The sequence below is a fragment of the Chionomys nivalis genome, chromosome 8, assembly GCF_950005125.1.
Source record: "Chionomys nivalis chromosome 8, mChiNiv1.1, whole genome shotgun sequence".
Classification (NCBI taxonomy): Eukaryota; Metazoa; Chordata; class Mammalia; order Rodentia; family Cricetidae; genus Chionomys; species Chionomys nivalis.
In genome coordinates, this window is record NC_080093.1 from 62,554,843 (window position 1) to 62,568,669 (window position 13,827).

Below are 13,827 nucleotides of genomic sequence, written 5' to 3' on the forward strand. Positions count from 1 at the left end.
GAGGAGTCTGATGAGGATGCCAAAGAAGCCAAGAAAAGTTTGGAATGCCTGCTGAAAATGTTGTGAACATGATTTGAGAAGTATGGATAGGAAGACAATTCAGAGGTCTAAGAAGGAAGTGAGGGTCAAGGAATTGAAAAGGGAAGAGAGGCCATTTTCGTTGCTGGGTTACAAAGAACCCTGGTAGAAGTGGGTCACCTTCTGGGACTTGGTGTGAAAGGCTTTAAGAGTGATGAACTGGGGCCGGGTGGTGGTGGCACACGCCTTTAATCCCAGCACTCGTGAGGCAGAGGCAGGCAGATCTCTGTGAGTTTGAGGCCAGCCTAGTCGACAAGAGCTAGTTCCGGGACAGGCTCCAAAGCTACAGAGAAACCCTGTCTTGAAAAAAAAAAGAGTCATGAGTTGGGACACCGGGGGGAAGGGGTCCCAGGAAGTCTAAGAGCATCACTGCGGCATATGCCGTATATGGTAAGAGACGTGGGAAAACAACTTAAAGGTGGTACTTACAACAAAAGGCGGAGCAGAACAGAAAGAGTTTGCAATAGTGAAGCCTGATCGCTGGATGGAAAAGAGGGACCAGGGTGTGGTTCAGTGGGAAGAGTGCTTGCCTAGCATGCATCCTCAGTTCAGTCCCCAGTACTGCAAAAATGGACATGGTGGTGCACACCTATCTGTAATCCTAAGACAGTGGAGGTAAAGGCAGGAAGACCAGAAGTTCAAGGCCCTCCTTGGCTACAAAGCAAGTTTGAGACTAGCCTGGTATATATGAGAGTCTGTCTCAAACAACGTAAAACAGAAATGAAAAGGAGCTCAAAACTATGCTTAGGACATAAGAAGAAGGAGGAGTTGCGACCCCTTGCTAAGGCCCTTCGGGGAGTTAGAAGAAGGTAAGACAATGGCTTTGAAGACAGTTTGGAAAGCTACCACACTTCCAGGAGGCAGACCTGGGATACCACCCTCAGATTTGTAGGGTTCCTCTCACAGACATGTCTCCTCTGCTCCCTGCATCCCAATGTATTCCTCTGTTACTGTTCCAACCATGCTAAAGCAGACCCAGGCACTTCTCAACACATGCCTCCAGGAAGTCCAAACTGTAAGTCCTGGTAGGGTCTGTGTTAGGTTTACTCTGAATGTTTGTAGGATACAGGAGTTTTGGGGGGACAGTTAAAGCAGTCAGTCACAACATGTCACAAGCAATGCGCATCACACCCAATAGCAGTGAGAACCGCAGGAATGGACTGCAATTGTTTTCTCCCACGAGCAAATCATTCATCCTACTGGTAATAGCCTACAAGGGTGACATTATTCATCTTATTAATATCATTTTGTGTTCTGGATGACATAATCATTCTCTTTCTTCAGAATCTCAATCCAGTCACACACTGGCACACTGATTTCTTGGCCACTGTGTTATGGACTGTAGGTGAAAACCTGAGCCCCTGGGGTGCAATGGGACATGCTAGTCTCTCTTGTGACTGTAAGGTCACTAATGTTGGTCTCGACAATGATGGTCCTTTCAATTCATAGGGACAGCTTCCAAATTTACTGATATCTTGAGAAATCCTTTCCTTTCCTTAAGCTGCATTCGAATTAATTAATTAATTCATCCCTTTAGTGGGTTAGTTATTTTGGTTTTGTGTTTGTTTTAGTTACTTTGAGGTGTTTAATCTATATACTTTTGGAGCTCTGTTTCATAGGAAGCCACCTTTAGAGGCGACTGGATATTCCTCTACTCTTGGGCTTAATGGCTTCTTAATCTTCCGCTCTGGTGATTCCCCAAGTCTAGGTGACTATGAGAGGAAGCGATGCCACTCCTTCATGGTAGGCCCAGGAGACTCTCTCTAAGTGCGTATGTCCTAAGAGGAAAGCTTGAAAGCCACCTATGGTAGTTTTAATAAGAATAGCCCCCATAGGGCCATATGTTTGAATACTTGGTCCCCAGTTGGTGGAACTGTTTGGGGCGTGGCCTTGTTGGAGGAGGTACATCACTTGGGCTGGGCTTTGAGGTTTCAAAATCCATTCCCAGTGAGCTAGCTATCTGCCTTGTGCTTGTGCATGAGCTATGAACTTTCAGCTACTGTTCCAGTTGCCCGTCCACTGCTATACCCCCTGCCATGACGGTCATGGACCCTAACCTCCCAGAACTGTGGGCTCCCTATAGACTCTTTCTTCTATAAGTTGCATTGGTTGTTGTTTCTCTATAATAGAAAAGTAGCTAAAACACCATCCTTCTCCATAGCTTCAACCATCTCTTATCGTCCCCTTTATGTGCTCACTGGACCACTATACAGATTCTTCCTACCCAGGGTCTGGCAGATAACCAAGAGACATCTATTCTCTGTCCTCCATAGCTGCCCTGGAGGTAACAGCATCTCATTTTGTGTCCTACAGGGCTTCGGGCCACAGCATCACACAAGTCCATGGTGTGTGTCTCTGAAAGGAGAAACCTGGGCTTGCATAGTGCTTGAGAGAAGAGAGTCTAGGAACCCTGTTCTGGCTTCCCTCAACCTTGGACTTGACGTACTGATGTGTGTACCCCTTGTAGAGTGTTATCTTCAGCTGTCAACTTGATTGGACCGAGCATGCTTAGGAGATAAGCAATTCACTGGGTGTTTGTAGAGAGAGTTAACTTAAGAGTGGAAGCCTTGCCCTGAGTATGGGTGGCACTATCATAAGTTCAACAGTTGAAAGGTATAAAAGGGGAGAAAGGAGAAACAGCATCGGCACTCTCTGTTTCCTGGCAACTATGGTGTATACCCCTGTATACAAATACATAATTTGTATGCATGTACATACTAAGGAGACAAACATGTGGATACAAATATGCATATCTGCTGAAGACATATACATGCATATCTATGCATACATGATGTGCAAATTTACATGACTAAAAATGCACATATGTATGCACAAATAAACACATGCCTTAGCAAACACACATATACGCTTAAGTATAATGCATATGCAAGCAAACATACATGTAACTATACATGTATGTATGCATAGCTCTTCCACACATATGTGTACATTTGTATAGATGTATATACCTGAGGAAACACACATATTCACAAAAATGCACACATATGCTGACAGGCACCCATACTTAGGAGCACACATGTGCATGTACATGCTACACAGACATGCATATACATATTCGTACACATGCATGTGACATACATATACCTAGAGAAACACACACATACACACTAACACCTGCATATCCATCCATCCATAAATATATTCTGCCTGATGAGACAAACACACATGCACATACAATGGATACATACACATAGAGTCTTGTAATGCATTTGAGCCTCCAGTGTCTTGTAAATCCTCTGGTCTGAGTGGAAAGGAAGCCAGGTGTAGCTTTTCCCCAGAGCTTGATGGACTTAACAGAAATGGTTCGGGGGTGGGGGCATCTCTGCTGTCTCCTGATTCTGGCACATAGCTGGGTTCAGACACGTTCCATGGGTGTTGCCACGTGGGCAGCAAATGCCCCTCATGAGTAGCTTTGCTTCCCTTCCTGGCTCTTAGAGGAAAGAAGGTTCTTGACATGTTGTCCAGCCTCTCTCAGGGCAGTAGAAACTCGCACAGCTTGGGTACCTGTGCTCCCCATGAATTTGTTAGCTGAATGCTCTACACCATCTTAGCCCCCCTGCACGCACATGCTCACATGCATGCTGCACACTCACAGGCCCCGCATGAGAGACTGCTCACAAAACTGAGCCCATCAGTCTTAATCCAGATCACTCGCCTGCAGTGGCCAGAGTAAAATTCTTGTGGGGAAAGACAGGCACTTGTGTTTAGAATTTAAAAAGTCTGACTGCTTACATTCCTCCTTCCTTTTCCCAGTGTTTCCATGGAGCACAAAGTTTGTGTTCCAGGAAGGACAGCAAATGCACAGAGCCTTCAACATGGGGAAAAAAGAGCCAGATACTTTCTTGTCATGTGACATTTTCTCTTCTTCCAGCTAGTGAAATAGTTAGTATTTGTTACATAAGGAGAGAGAAGAGCATTTAATTAATATTAACAACCGGAAGGGGATTAGTGTCCAAATCCCCCATTACCAGTCAGTCTAATCCACCTAATTGTGCAGCTACTGGTGAAGCACTTGGAAGCCAGCCGGGAAAGCTTAGGGACCAGCAGATGGAGGCCCTCCGCACTTCCATCTCAGAGGAGTGTCTGTGGCCCCCCTGCTCCTTGTTTGTCCCCACAGTGGTCTATGATGGTCTACTCCCGCATCTATCCAACAGCGCCACAGACATTTCCAGCTCTGTAGAGCAACAGTGGGGCTCGCAAGGCTGTCTCTGAGGAGCATGAAGAGATCTGCTTCCTGCACAGGAGACCACCCTTTCCCCCACAGAAAGATCCCAGATTGCAAGAAATGGCAGGCAGGATTAAGGAAGCTCAGGGTCCACGGTAGAAGAAGCGTCTTCAAGTTACTGGGCTGGGGAGATGGCTCTTATGGGTAAAGTACATGCTGCATTAGTAGAAGACCTGAGTTCGATCCCTGGAGCCCACATGAAAAGACCAGGTGTGGCAGCCCACACTCATAATCCGAGCATTGGGTAAGTGGAGGCAACTGAGTCCCTGGGGCTCCAGGCTACCAACCAGTGTTGTTTCAGTTTCAGTAAAAGACCTTGTCTAAAAGGAGGCAGCAGCGTTCCTGAGGATGATACCTGAGGCTATCCTCTGACCACACCCATGTTCCCATACATGCATGTACACATGCTTGCACCCCTTTCTCACACACACAAGATTTTTTTTAAAAGACATGCCTCAAGTTTCTAAGTCATTGTCAGCAAAATACCAATAAGAAGTGAGCCAGCATGAGTGTATGACAGTTAGCTTGAGAGATAGGGCCAAGATGGCTGGAAGATGCCAAGAACCAGGAGATCAATGGGAAAGAGAGAGGAAATAAATTGAGGAATGGAGGGAAAGGGTGAAGGAAGGAAGAAGGAAGGGACAAGGGATTAAGGAATGGCGGGAAGGACGGACCAGAGGGAGGACAGGTTTGACAACTCCAGTGATTACTTCCTCTTCCCCAAACTATGCCAAGGACAGGGTCACATCCCAGAAAACTCAAACATTTCACTCCATTTTGGCATCCTGTTTAAATCCGCTTAGACACGCCACTGTCGAGTTAGCACATCTACGAGTTAATTCACACTTTCCTCAGAAAGCCCAGCTCATGTGGCAAGCACGAGCGAAGCAGTGTGCACACAGTGACTTAATTACAGGGCTGGGGGAGATGACACGGAGTGTGTGAGGTACAAGAAGAGAGTGGGCAGAGGGCGTAACACCAGGCCAGTGTGATGGATGTTTAAACAACAGTTTGTTTCGTGGCGTGGCTGGAAGATGAGATGGATTTTGTTCTAAATACTTCAGTGGATTTGGCGTTCAAAGATATTAGTTTCCATGTGGCCAGACTGTTGGATGTATACACATACATGAGTGGGGGGAGAGGGAGGAGAGAGGGAGAGAGGGAGGGAGATCTTGTTGGGGGATATTTGTTCTTTCTGTCCCTCTTCCAAGAACAGCACAGCAGATGTAATTATGGACCTGTTTGCCACACACTGACAGGAGAACCCAAGGTACTATCATTTGAGACTAAAGCTGCTGAGAAAGGGTGGCTGCAATGAGAACCTAGCATCGTGTGGATGGGAGCATCTTTGCCACTGACTGCTGATTGTGGACCAGGATCACAAGGATGATGGGCTGAGATCTTCGGTGGGGGTGGGGGTGGGGGTGGGAAGGACTGTTTACAAGATGCAGAAGTTGTGTTATACCACCCACCTGCATTAGCTACTACATATGTAGCTGGGACTTAACACGTGACAAAGGCAATTTAAGGAAGGAGTGGTTCATTCTGGATACAGTCCATTTATGGTGGTAGGAGCAAGAGACAGCTGTCAACATGACATTCATAATCAGGAAGCACAGAGAGGTGGATGCTGGTATCCAGCTTGTTGTTTCCTTTTTATTTAGTCCAGGACCTCAGCCCATGAGATGGTGCCCCCAACATTCAGGGTGAGTCTTCCCTCACAAGCATGCCCAGAAGTTTGCATTCTAAATGATTCTAGATCTGTCAAGTTGACCATCAATACTAACAGCTGTTGCCCTTCATTTTTGTTGATATGCTTACTGGAGCAGGTGTGTGTGTGTGTGTGTGTGTGTGTGTGTGTGAGAGAGAGAGAGAGAGAGAGAGAGAGAGAGAGGCCCCATGGAAACAGAGTATCTGAGTACCCATGAGTCATCTGACTATGTTCTTCATGATACCTTGGCTAGAAGGGTAAAGAAACATGGCTGGGTGGGTTCTTGGCTGGGGAGTTGTAACTGGGTGTTGTCATTGTTGAGCTCATTTTCTGGCACAGATAAAGAATTGGGTATCTGGGAAAGGTAGACAGAACAATCCTCAAAGAAAGGGGAAAAAAGCCCTCCTGTTGTTTCTCCTCACAAAGCCTTTTGAGAACAAGATCCCATGCCCACATCATCTCAGAGAGCCAACATCACTTACCTTGTCTGCCTGCATCTCTCTAACTCTCCTTCAAGAATGAGATTTTTGTTGAGTCAGCTCAGTGGGGAGCCCCACGTCCCAGCGTTTCTCTTGTTGTTTCAATGGCAACAAATCAGATGGCACTGGTCAGAGCTGATCAGACATGGCGAGGAGCCTCAGCGCTTGTCTGAGTGCTAGGTGACAGAGTCCCTGGTGAAGACTTGAAGAGAACCTTCCTGAGTACCCATGCATCTCACAGACATTGGGATTTTTTTCAGATACTCTGGTTCTTTCACAGCAATCCCAATCGTACCTCTCCCGGCAGCCCCATCCTGCCCCAGCTGCCATTGTCTTGTCTCCCACGTCTGCCAGACTCCACTCTTGCTTCCTTCCAGCTTATCACCTCCCCAGTGTCTGACTGTCTCCTATAAATGCAAATCTGATCAGATAGGGCAGCGTCATTTCCTTCATCCTTAGAAAAGATCAGAACCAGTTAGCAAGGTCCTCCCCAGCCTCTTGGTCAGTCCTTTCTTCTCTAACCTTCGCTTAGCTTCCTCTCCAACCTCCATGACCTCAGGTCTCCTCTTATGCACATTTGCAAGGTCTCTCCCCTCCAGGTTCAGGAACACTGTTCCTTCTGCCCACGGCATATGGCTATTCGTTTTCATTGCAGAGTAATATTTCATCACATGGTGTACCACTATTGTGACTTACAGGGTTCCATGCTTTCTCAGATAATTCCTGATGTGCACTACATTTGGGGGAAAGTAGTAGGTGGATGGGTAGGGGTGGGTCCCCAGAAGTGGATTTGCTAGGTTGTGTGATAATGTATGTTTGACCTTTCAGAGCCACCCACATCCCGCTTTATGCCTCCGACAGCAATGCCTGAGAGTTTGTCTCTTTCCCCTCATCTACACGGACACTGTAGTACTCTATTAGTAGACGTGGTTAGTCTGGGTCCTTCTGGACAGTGACTAATGTCATTTCCCTGTGACCCTCTCAGACAGCGCCTACAGCTGTCTAGCATCGCCTCATCGCCTCATTTCTTAATATCTAGTTATTTGTCATCTCATTAAGTTCCAAGAAATCTTTGTATAATATGAACCCATCCTTTGTCTAATCTGTGTAAGGCAAATATCTCCTTTCGGTTTGGGGCTTGCTCTCTATTTTCTTACTGGTCATTTGTGGTATGGAAAACACTCATAGAATTCAATGAAATTTTCCTTTTGTGGTTAGTGGTTTTGGCATTCTGATGAACCACATCTCTGCCTTCCCTGAGGTGTGAAGATTTTCCCCCTAGATTGCATTGTGTAAGTTTTGTAGTTGACAGCATCTGCGTTCAAGTCTATAATCTATTTAAAGTTAAATTTTGTATGTGGTGTGAGGTAAGTGTTAGGTGCATCTACTTCACCCCTGTCCTGAACAGGCCTCGTCCACTGTGTATAAAGAAAGACTAAGAAGCACCATGTTTAGGGATCATGATGAGAACTGTATGTTTGGAGCTGGGGTGGGGATTATGTTAGTTTGAAGCCTCCCAGGTGCTCCTCACCTCCAATCTTGCCCTTTCACTTTTATGTGTATTTTGAGGGGTCACCTGTATAGTTTCATGTGAACAGTGAGTCTCATATATCCTAATACAGATAGCGATCCTATCCCTAAAGCACAAGATGGGACACAGGGCCCCAGGAAAACTGAAGGTTTCTCAGTTGCACCCACACCAGTCACAGAGGCAAGAGCCAGGCCTCCTTCTGCCCCAAGTTGATTCTGCTTCGGGCACCCTACTCTAAGTCTAGGTGAGAGCCTCTGGAGGTACCCCTAAACCTCCACCATGCAGCAAACACCCTGTCAGCAGCCTAAACACAGCAGCCAGGAAGCTTGTAGACTAAATAATTTAGATTCTCTTTTCTGATGTTGTCAATTGCAGGGAGATATGGAATGGGACTGTCAGGAGGGGTGGCAGCCATCCAAGCCTGCACAAGCACATTCTGGATCTCTAGGGAAGACCCAGTCTATCAAGCCCCATGGAGCAGAGGTCAGCTTTGTGGATATTAATTAAAGACCCTCTCTCCCCAGCTTTCTGCCATGTGCCATGACAATCTAAGGATCTGCTTGGGTTTCCAAGGTCTCTGCATTCCTGCTACCGAGCTAATACCTGTGTGAGTAGGTGGTCTCACAAAGGAAGCTGAATTCCACTATTTCACTGTCAAGAACAAGGCCAGAGAGTCTGGACACATTAATGAGGCTTTCAGGCAGCCACTTCAATGGTGCCACCATTTCCTGCTTCATTTGGATCTCTGAAAAGTTATCTCTGGGTGAAAGGACATGTACTCACTAATCTCGCAAGGCTTTGATCAAAAAATCCAAGAGAACAACTTAAGAAAGGTTTATTTCAGCTCATGATTTCAAAGGGTTTGGTTCCTATCCCTTGGCCCCATGTACCTAGAGGAACACATGTTGATGGGAGCCTGTGTAGGGGAGGAGCATCATTGTCTCTCTGTATTCATAGCCTTAAGAATCTGCTCTCAGTGACCCACTTTGTCTACTTGCTTCTCAAGTCCTAGAGTTTCCAAAACCTCCCAGACTGGCATCACTAGCCCGAGAGTAGAACTGACTTCTGACCCCAGCCTGAGGCTAGTGTGGGCAATTACACAAGATGTTATCTCAATATGGAAGAGATATGGGGTTTCGCTCAGTGTTTAAGTCTTGTCTAGTATGTGGGCTCTGGGGTCAATTCCTAGTAAAAGAAATGAATGAATGAATGAATGAATGAATGAATCATACTTCTGAAAAAAAATCTTGGTATTAGTCTTGACAGACCTGAGTTACCCTTCCTCTGTGGGCTGTGAGTGAAAGAGGCTCTGTGGATGCACCCCTTCTCCCCTTGCCTCCCCTTGCTCCCCTGAAAGCCCTCTAGGTTTCCAAGGCACCTCATTTCCTCCTTGGCTTTGGAGTGGCTCTGTGAACTGAAGTTTATGGGGGCTTTTTGATTGTATCCTGTGGGTGTGGCACTTTAGTGTCCTACGTCTCATAGATTTCATGAAATTGCTGAGACCCACAGAATCATCTTACTCACTCCATAATGTGGAATAGTAAACACAAAATTCATACTATAAACGATTGATCAGTTGTCTGCAGAATACTCTGTTACATCATTGTGATGGTTGATTGACATGTTCAACTTGATTAAGGAAAGACCTAGGGCTTGACGGCGTACACCTCTGTGTGTATCTATCCAGATAGATGGGTTCCATTGTCTGGAGCCCTTCTGTCTTCTCTGTCTGTCTGTCTCCACATTGGAACAGAGACTATGTTGGCAGTCCCCTTTAAGGCAGGTCTCTTGAACCTGCCTGGCTGGGCCTTTGGTCCCCTGGGTCAGATCCTGAGGTCCACTGAGGAGCAGTCCTTCTGAGATGGGTTAGGTAAGCACATATTTCAGAAATGAACCGTTTCCTTATTAAAGCCCTGCTTTACTTTCCATCAGCTATTGCCCCGCCTCTTTCTTGCAGGGGATTTAAAAGCCCTTGGAGTCCCTGACCTTCCACACCTGACACCTCTCTCTGAACTTCTGGGAATCAGGGGGCCCAATTAAGAAAGTATTCTATAGGTATGTTCTAAGAAGTTTAAGACCTTCAGGAAAGAAAAGAATGCAAATGGCCATTTTGAAGGTGCTGAGCAGCAATTATAGATGTAGCCTCTCATCTGTTATTGTGTGAATGGCGTGAGGCAAAGAGAGGGATCACTCGGAGCTGCACTGAACCTCCAGGTGCCTCACAGAATAGCATTATGCTGCCTATATTTCTTTCACATGGGGTGCCAGAGCCTCGGTCCCATAGACACTCTGTTCCTTAACGAAGGCCAAGGTGGCATGGGCTGCAGCTTCAGGAAGCATCAGCATATAGAATCTTCGTGCTTAAGCCTTAAGACAGCTTCCATGCATCTTGTTCTGCCCAGACAGACTTGCTGTTGCTGCTGCTGCTGCTGCCACTACTGCTGCTGCTGTGTGTGTGTGTGTCTGTCTGTCTGTGTGTAGTCACCCCTTCCTGTGTGTGTGGAGGCCAGATGTAGATGCTGGGATGTCTTCCACTATTCTTGAGACAGGGTCTCTCATTGAATTTGGGCTAACCATTTCAGCTAGACTTGCCAGCAAACCTCTCAGGATACTCCTGTCTTTGCCCCTCACTGATGGAGTCACAGACATGAAGCTGCACTTGGCTTTTTGTAGGTGCTGGGGTTCTGAACTCAGGCGCCCATGCTTGCTCAGCAAGCACCTTACATACTGAGTCATCTTCCCACCCCACTGCCACGGGTTTCATCATCGCTTGCTCTGTGATGGATGTTTCGATGATGCAAACATCCTGGCACAGCCATTCCTAGAATAATGAAGACTGCGTATTTAAAAATGCAACAGAGACCTTTAAAGTTGTGGAATTAGGATGTGGCATGAAACCCCTGAATTAGCCAGTCATATTTTGCATATCTGAAAAAAATAGTTGTCTGGGCTCTGATGACAGTGTGCTTCTCTGCTTGGTTATCAGTGGCTCTGTCGGGGGTAGATGTGTCTTAAACTTTAGCAAACATCAGAATCACTGGGTTCAGAACCCACTAGAGGATGTCTGATGTGGAGGTTTGGGCAAGGGAGGGATCACTAGAGAATTTACATTTCTGTCTAGCTCCTGGGTCATATTGCTGCAGCTGAGGTTGTGATCAGCTGACCCTCCAGGAGCAGACAATAGCTTATGGCACAAGTGCCCAAGGCTGGCGCTGCAAGCGTGCTGTTCTAGGGATAGATTGCTCTGTTGTCCTGTCTGCATTTTATCAATTCCTTGCATTAGTCAAATGAGATGCCCTCTGTTCTTTGTACTTGGCTTGTACATATTGCACCTGACCCAGCATTTCTCCTTTCCTCTCCTCTCTTATTGTGCCTTCTCCTTTCTGCCAACCCCCCCCCCCCCCGCCTTTCCAATTTTGTTCCAGGACCAAATCCTACCTTCAAGAATTCAAAGGGTATCCTGGTCTCTGCCCTCAACATTCTTGCCCGAGTTGCTGGGATGTCTGTCACTTGTGCTGTTAAATACCACAGAAGAGGGATAAAATGTGACAGTACCCATGATGGATGTGTGCCCTAGATGGGGACATCCAGACTAGCATTGCTTGTTTTTTTCTATGTGCTGTCAGGTGTATCTATATCCTGCACATGACTCTCCTTTTCTGTCTGGTCCCCAATCCATGTGGATATGCTCCCTGGACAGGTGGGGCAGTTTGCAAGATCAGCACACTGGCCATTGATTGTTTTTACTCCTGGAGAACAGAACTGATTTAAATGCAGCTCTGCTTGTCATTTCAGTGAGACTTTTGGACGAGGAAACTGGGCACTTTGGACTCCTGTCCTGAGAAAGCATCCCTCATGGCCCTTCAGCACTGCAAGGGCTGGCCAAGCTGACCAGAGAAACTCCAGCCAGTCTCAGTGAACTGAGAGGCATAACTGGCTTTTGAGGGCGGTCCCCACCATCCCAGGCTCTGTCAGGGCATGGCTCCATTCAAATGATCAGAGAAGCTGCCTACCACACTGAGCTTCAGTCTGAGCAGAGAACGTTGGGATGATAATTTGAACAGAGATGATAACAATTGCCCTCATAAATATGAAACAGAATGCAATTTAAGAATATAAATCCACAACTTTTAAACCTGAAATATTACATTGGATAAGGATCTTTTAGACAACTGAGAATCTGTTTCCAATATAAAATCCCAGGTAGAAACTGATGATGTTTGGGGACGGGAGTCTTTTGAGCCCTGTGTTAGAATTCATAATCATTTTTCTTTTGGAATGTTTTAGAGATAAAAGAAAATTACCTTGAGATTGAGTGGACCTCTTGTGAGTTTTTCTCAAGCCAGAGACCTTGGATAACATGTGCACAGATATATAGACACAAGTGTTCTGAACTTCGTCTTAGCAGACTGCTCTAATATTCCTACCTGGAAGGAGCAGTTATTATCTGGAGGTAGTTTTGTCCCTTGGGGAGGGTTCAGCTGGCACCCAAAGACATGGGCATTAATAAACAAAAGACAAGACAGGCTTCACAGCTGAGACTTAGCCAGCCTCAAGTGCCAATCATGTCAACCGAGGCTGAGACTGTCTTGTAGAATGATGCTGAACCCTCATGGGGAGCTGTCCTTGTTCTCTAATCTTGTGATGTCACCCATCTCCTCCTGTCCTCTCGATGAGTGGTGCACACTCTCCTAGAAAAGAGTCCTTTTGTCCCAAGGATTCCGGCTGAATCCTTAAGGTGATGGAACCCTCATGGGAGAGTGCTCGCATTTCCAGATTCCATCCTTTTTATGGTATTTCCAAAACACAAAAGAAGACTAATCACAAGGAGAAAACGAAGAGATGCAAATGGGAAGATGGGCATTTTTCTCACCTGTTTCCATAGTTACATCATTACCTAAAAACTTCACTTCTTAACCTCAGTATTTTAAATGGGACCCGGAGGCCCCAGCTCCGGCTTGCCATTCTTCCAGATCATGGCTGATGGTCCCTGGCAGATGTAGTTGTGCGTATCCGCATGCCTTGCTTTATGTAACTTTGTATGGGTTTCATGAAGGGTCTTAAGTTTCATGTGGATTGTCAGGAAAGCTGAAGGAAATAGAAAGAGATGGGCCAGGGGAGTGAAGTAAAGAAGGCCATTGAACACTTCAAATCAAATGTGCAGATGCTGTTGAGAGGCCTGGGGAAGCAGCAGAAACAGCTGTGTTCTCTCTGGATGCCCTTAGCACAGGTCACACTGAAGTATGGGTGGCTAACAGTTCTCAGTTTCAGAGCGAAGGGTCCAATGCTGTTGGTTCAGGAGTTTTATTAGAGGCTGTTGCTGGAGGCCATTGGAGCAGTCTATAGGCTCATTCTAGGAGCTGCTCCTGCCTATAGAGCCACTGCCGAATGCCCAGGTCAATGAGTTGCCTCAGTAACTGGGCACACGCTGTTTCTTTCTGCCACAGTCAGGAAGCTGATGTCTGTCTCCTTTTGCCCCCTCCAAGCTGCCAGCAGATGGTGACCACACAGTTGCCACCTTCAGAATCGCATCACCCTTCTCTGACCAAGACGCTGCCACTGTGAAGCTGCAAGGTAGCCTTTATGTTTCCTTCTAGAGCTTGCTCTGAGTCTGTCCTCAGAGTACATTGAATTTGTTTTTCATACCCTAAGTGTGGGGAACGTTTTTAAAGCATGAAGAAGTGTTTGAGGCATTTTCCAGAGCCACTCACGATAGCTGCACACTGTGTCCATGCTTAATACTAGCTAATGAGATAGTGGTTAGCTTGTGGCTGTGGAGGAG

At 46.4% G+C, this 13,827-nt stretch overlaps 1 protein-coding gene across 2 annotated transcripts in view; it reads left to right on the plus strand.

Moving 5' to 3' along the window:
• Positions 1–13,827, plus strand: part of C8H10orf90 (chromosome 8 C10orf90 homolog) — a 229,363-nt gene that overhangs the window by 66,978 nt on the left and 148,558 nt on the right. The window contains exon 1 of one of the 2 annotated variants that reach the window (XM_057778859.1): positions 13,572–13,619. The exons of the other annotated variant lie outside the window; for it this stretch is intronic. The gene's annotated coding sequence lies outside the window, so the exon portion shown is untranslated. Of the gene's footprint in view, positions 1–13,571; positions 13,620–13,827 lie in introns of those variants that run through there. 2 annotated transcript variants of the gene reach the window in all.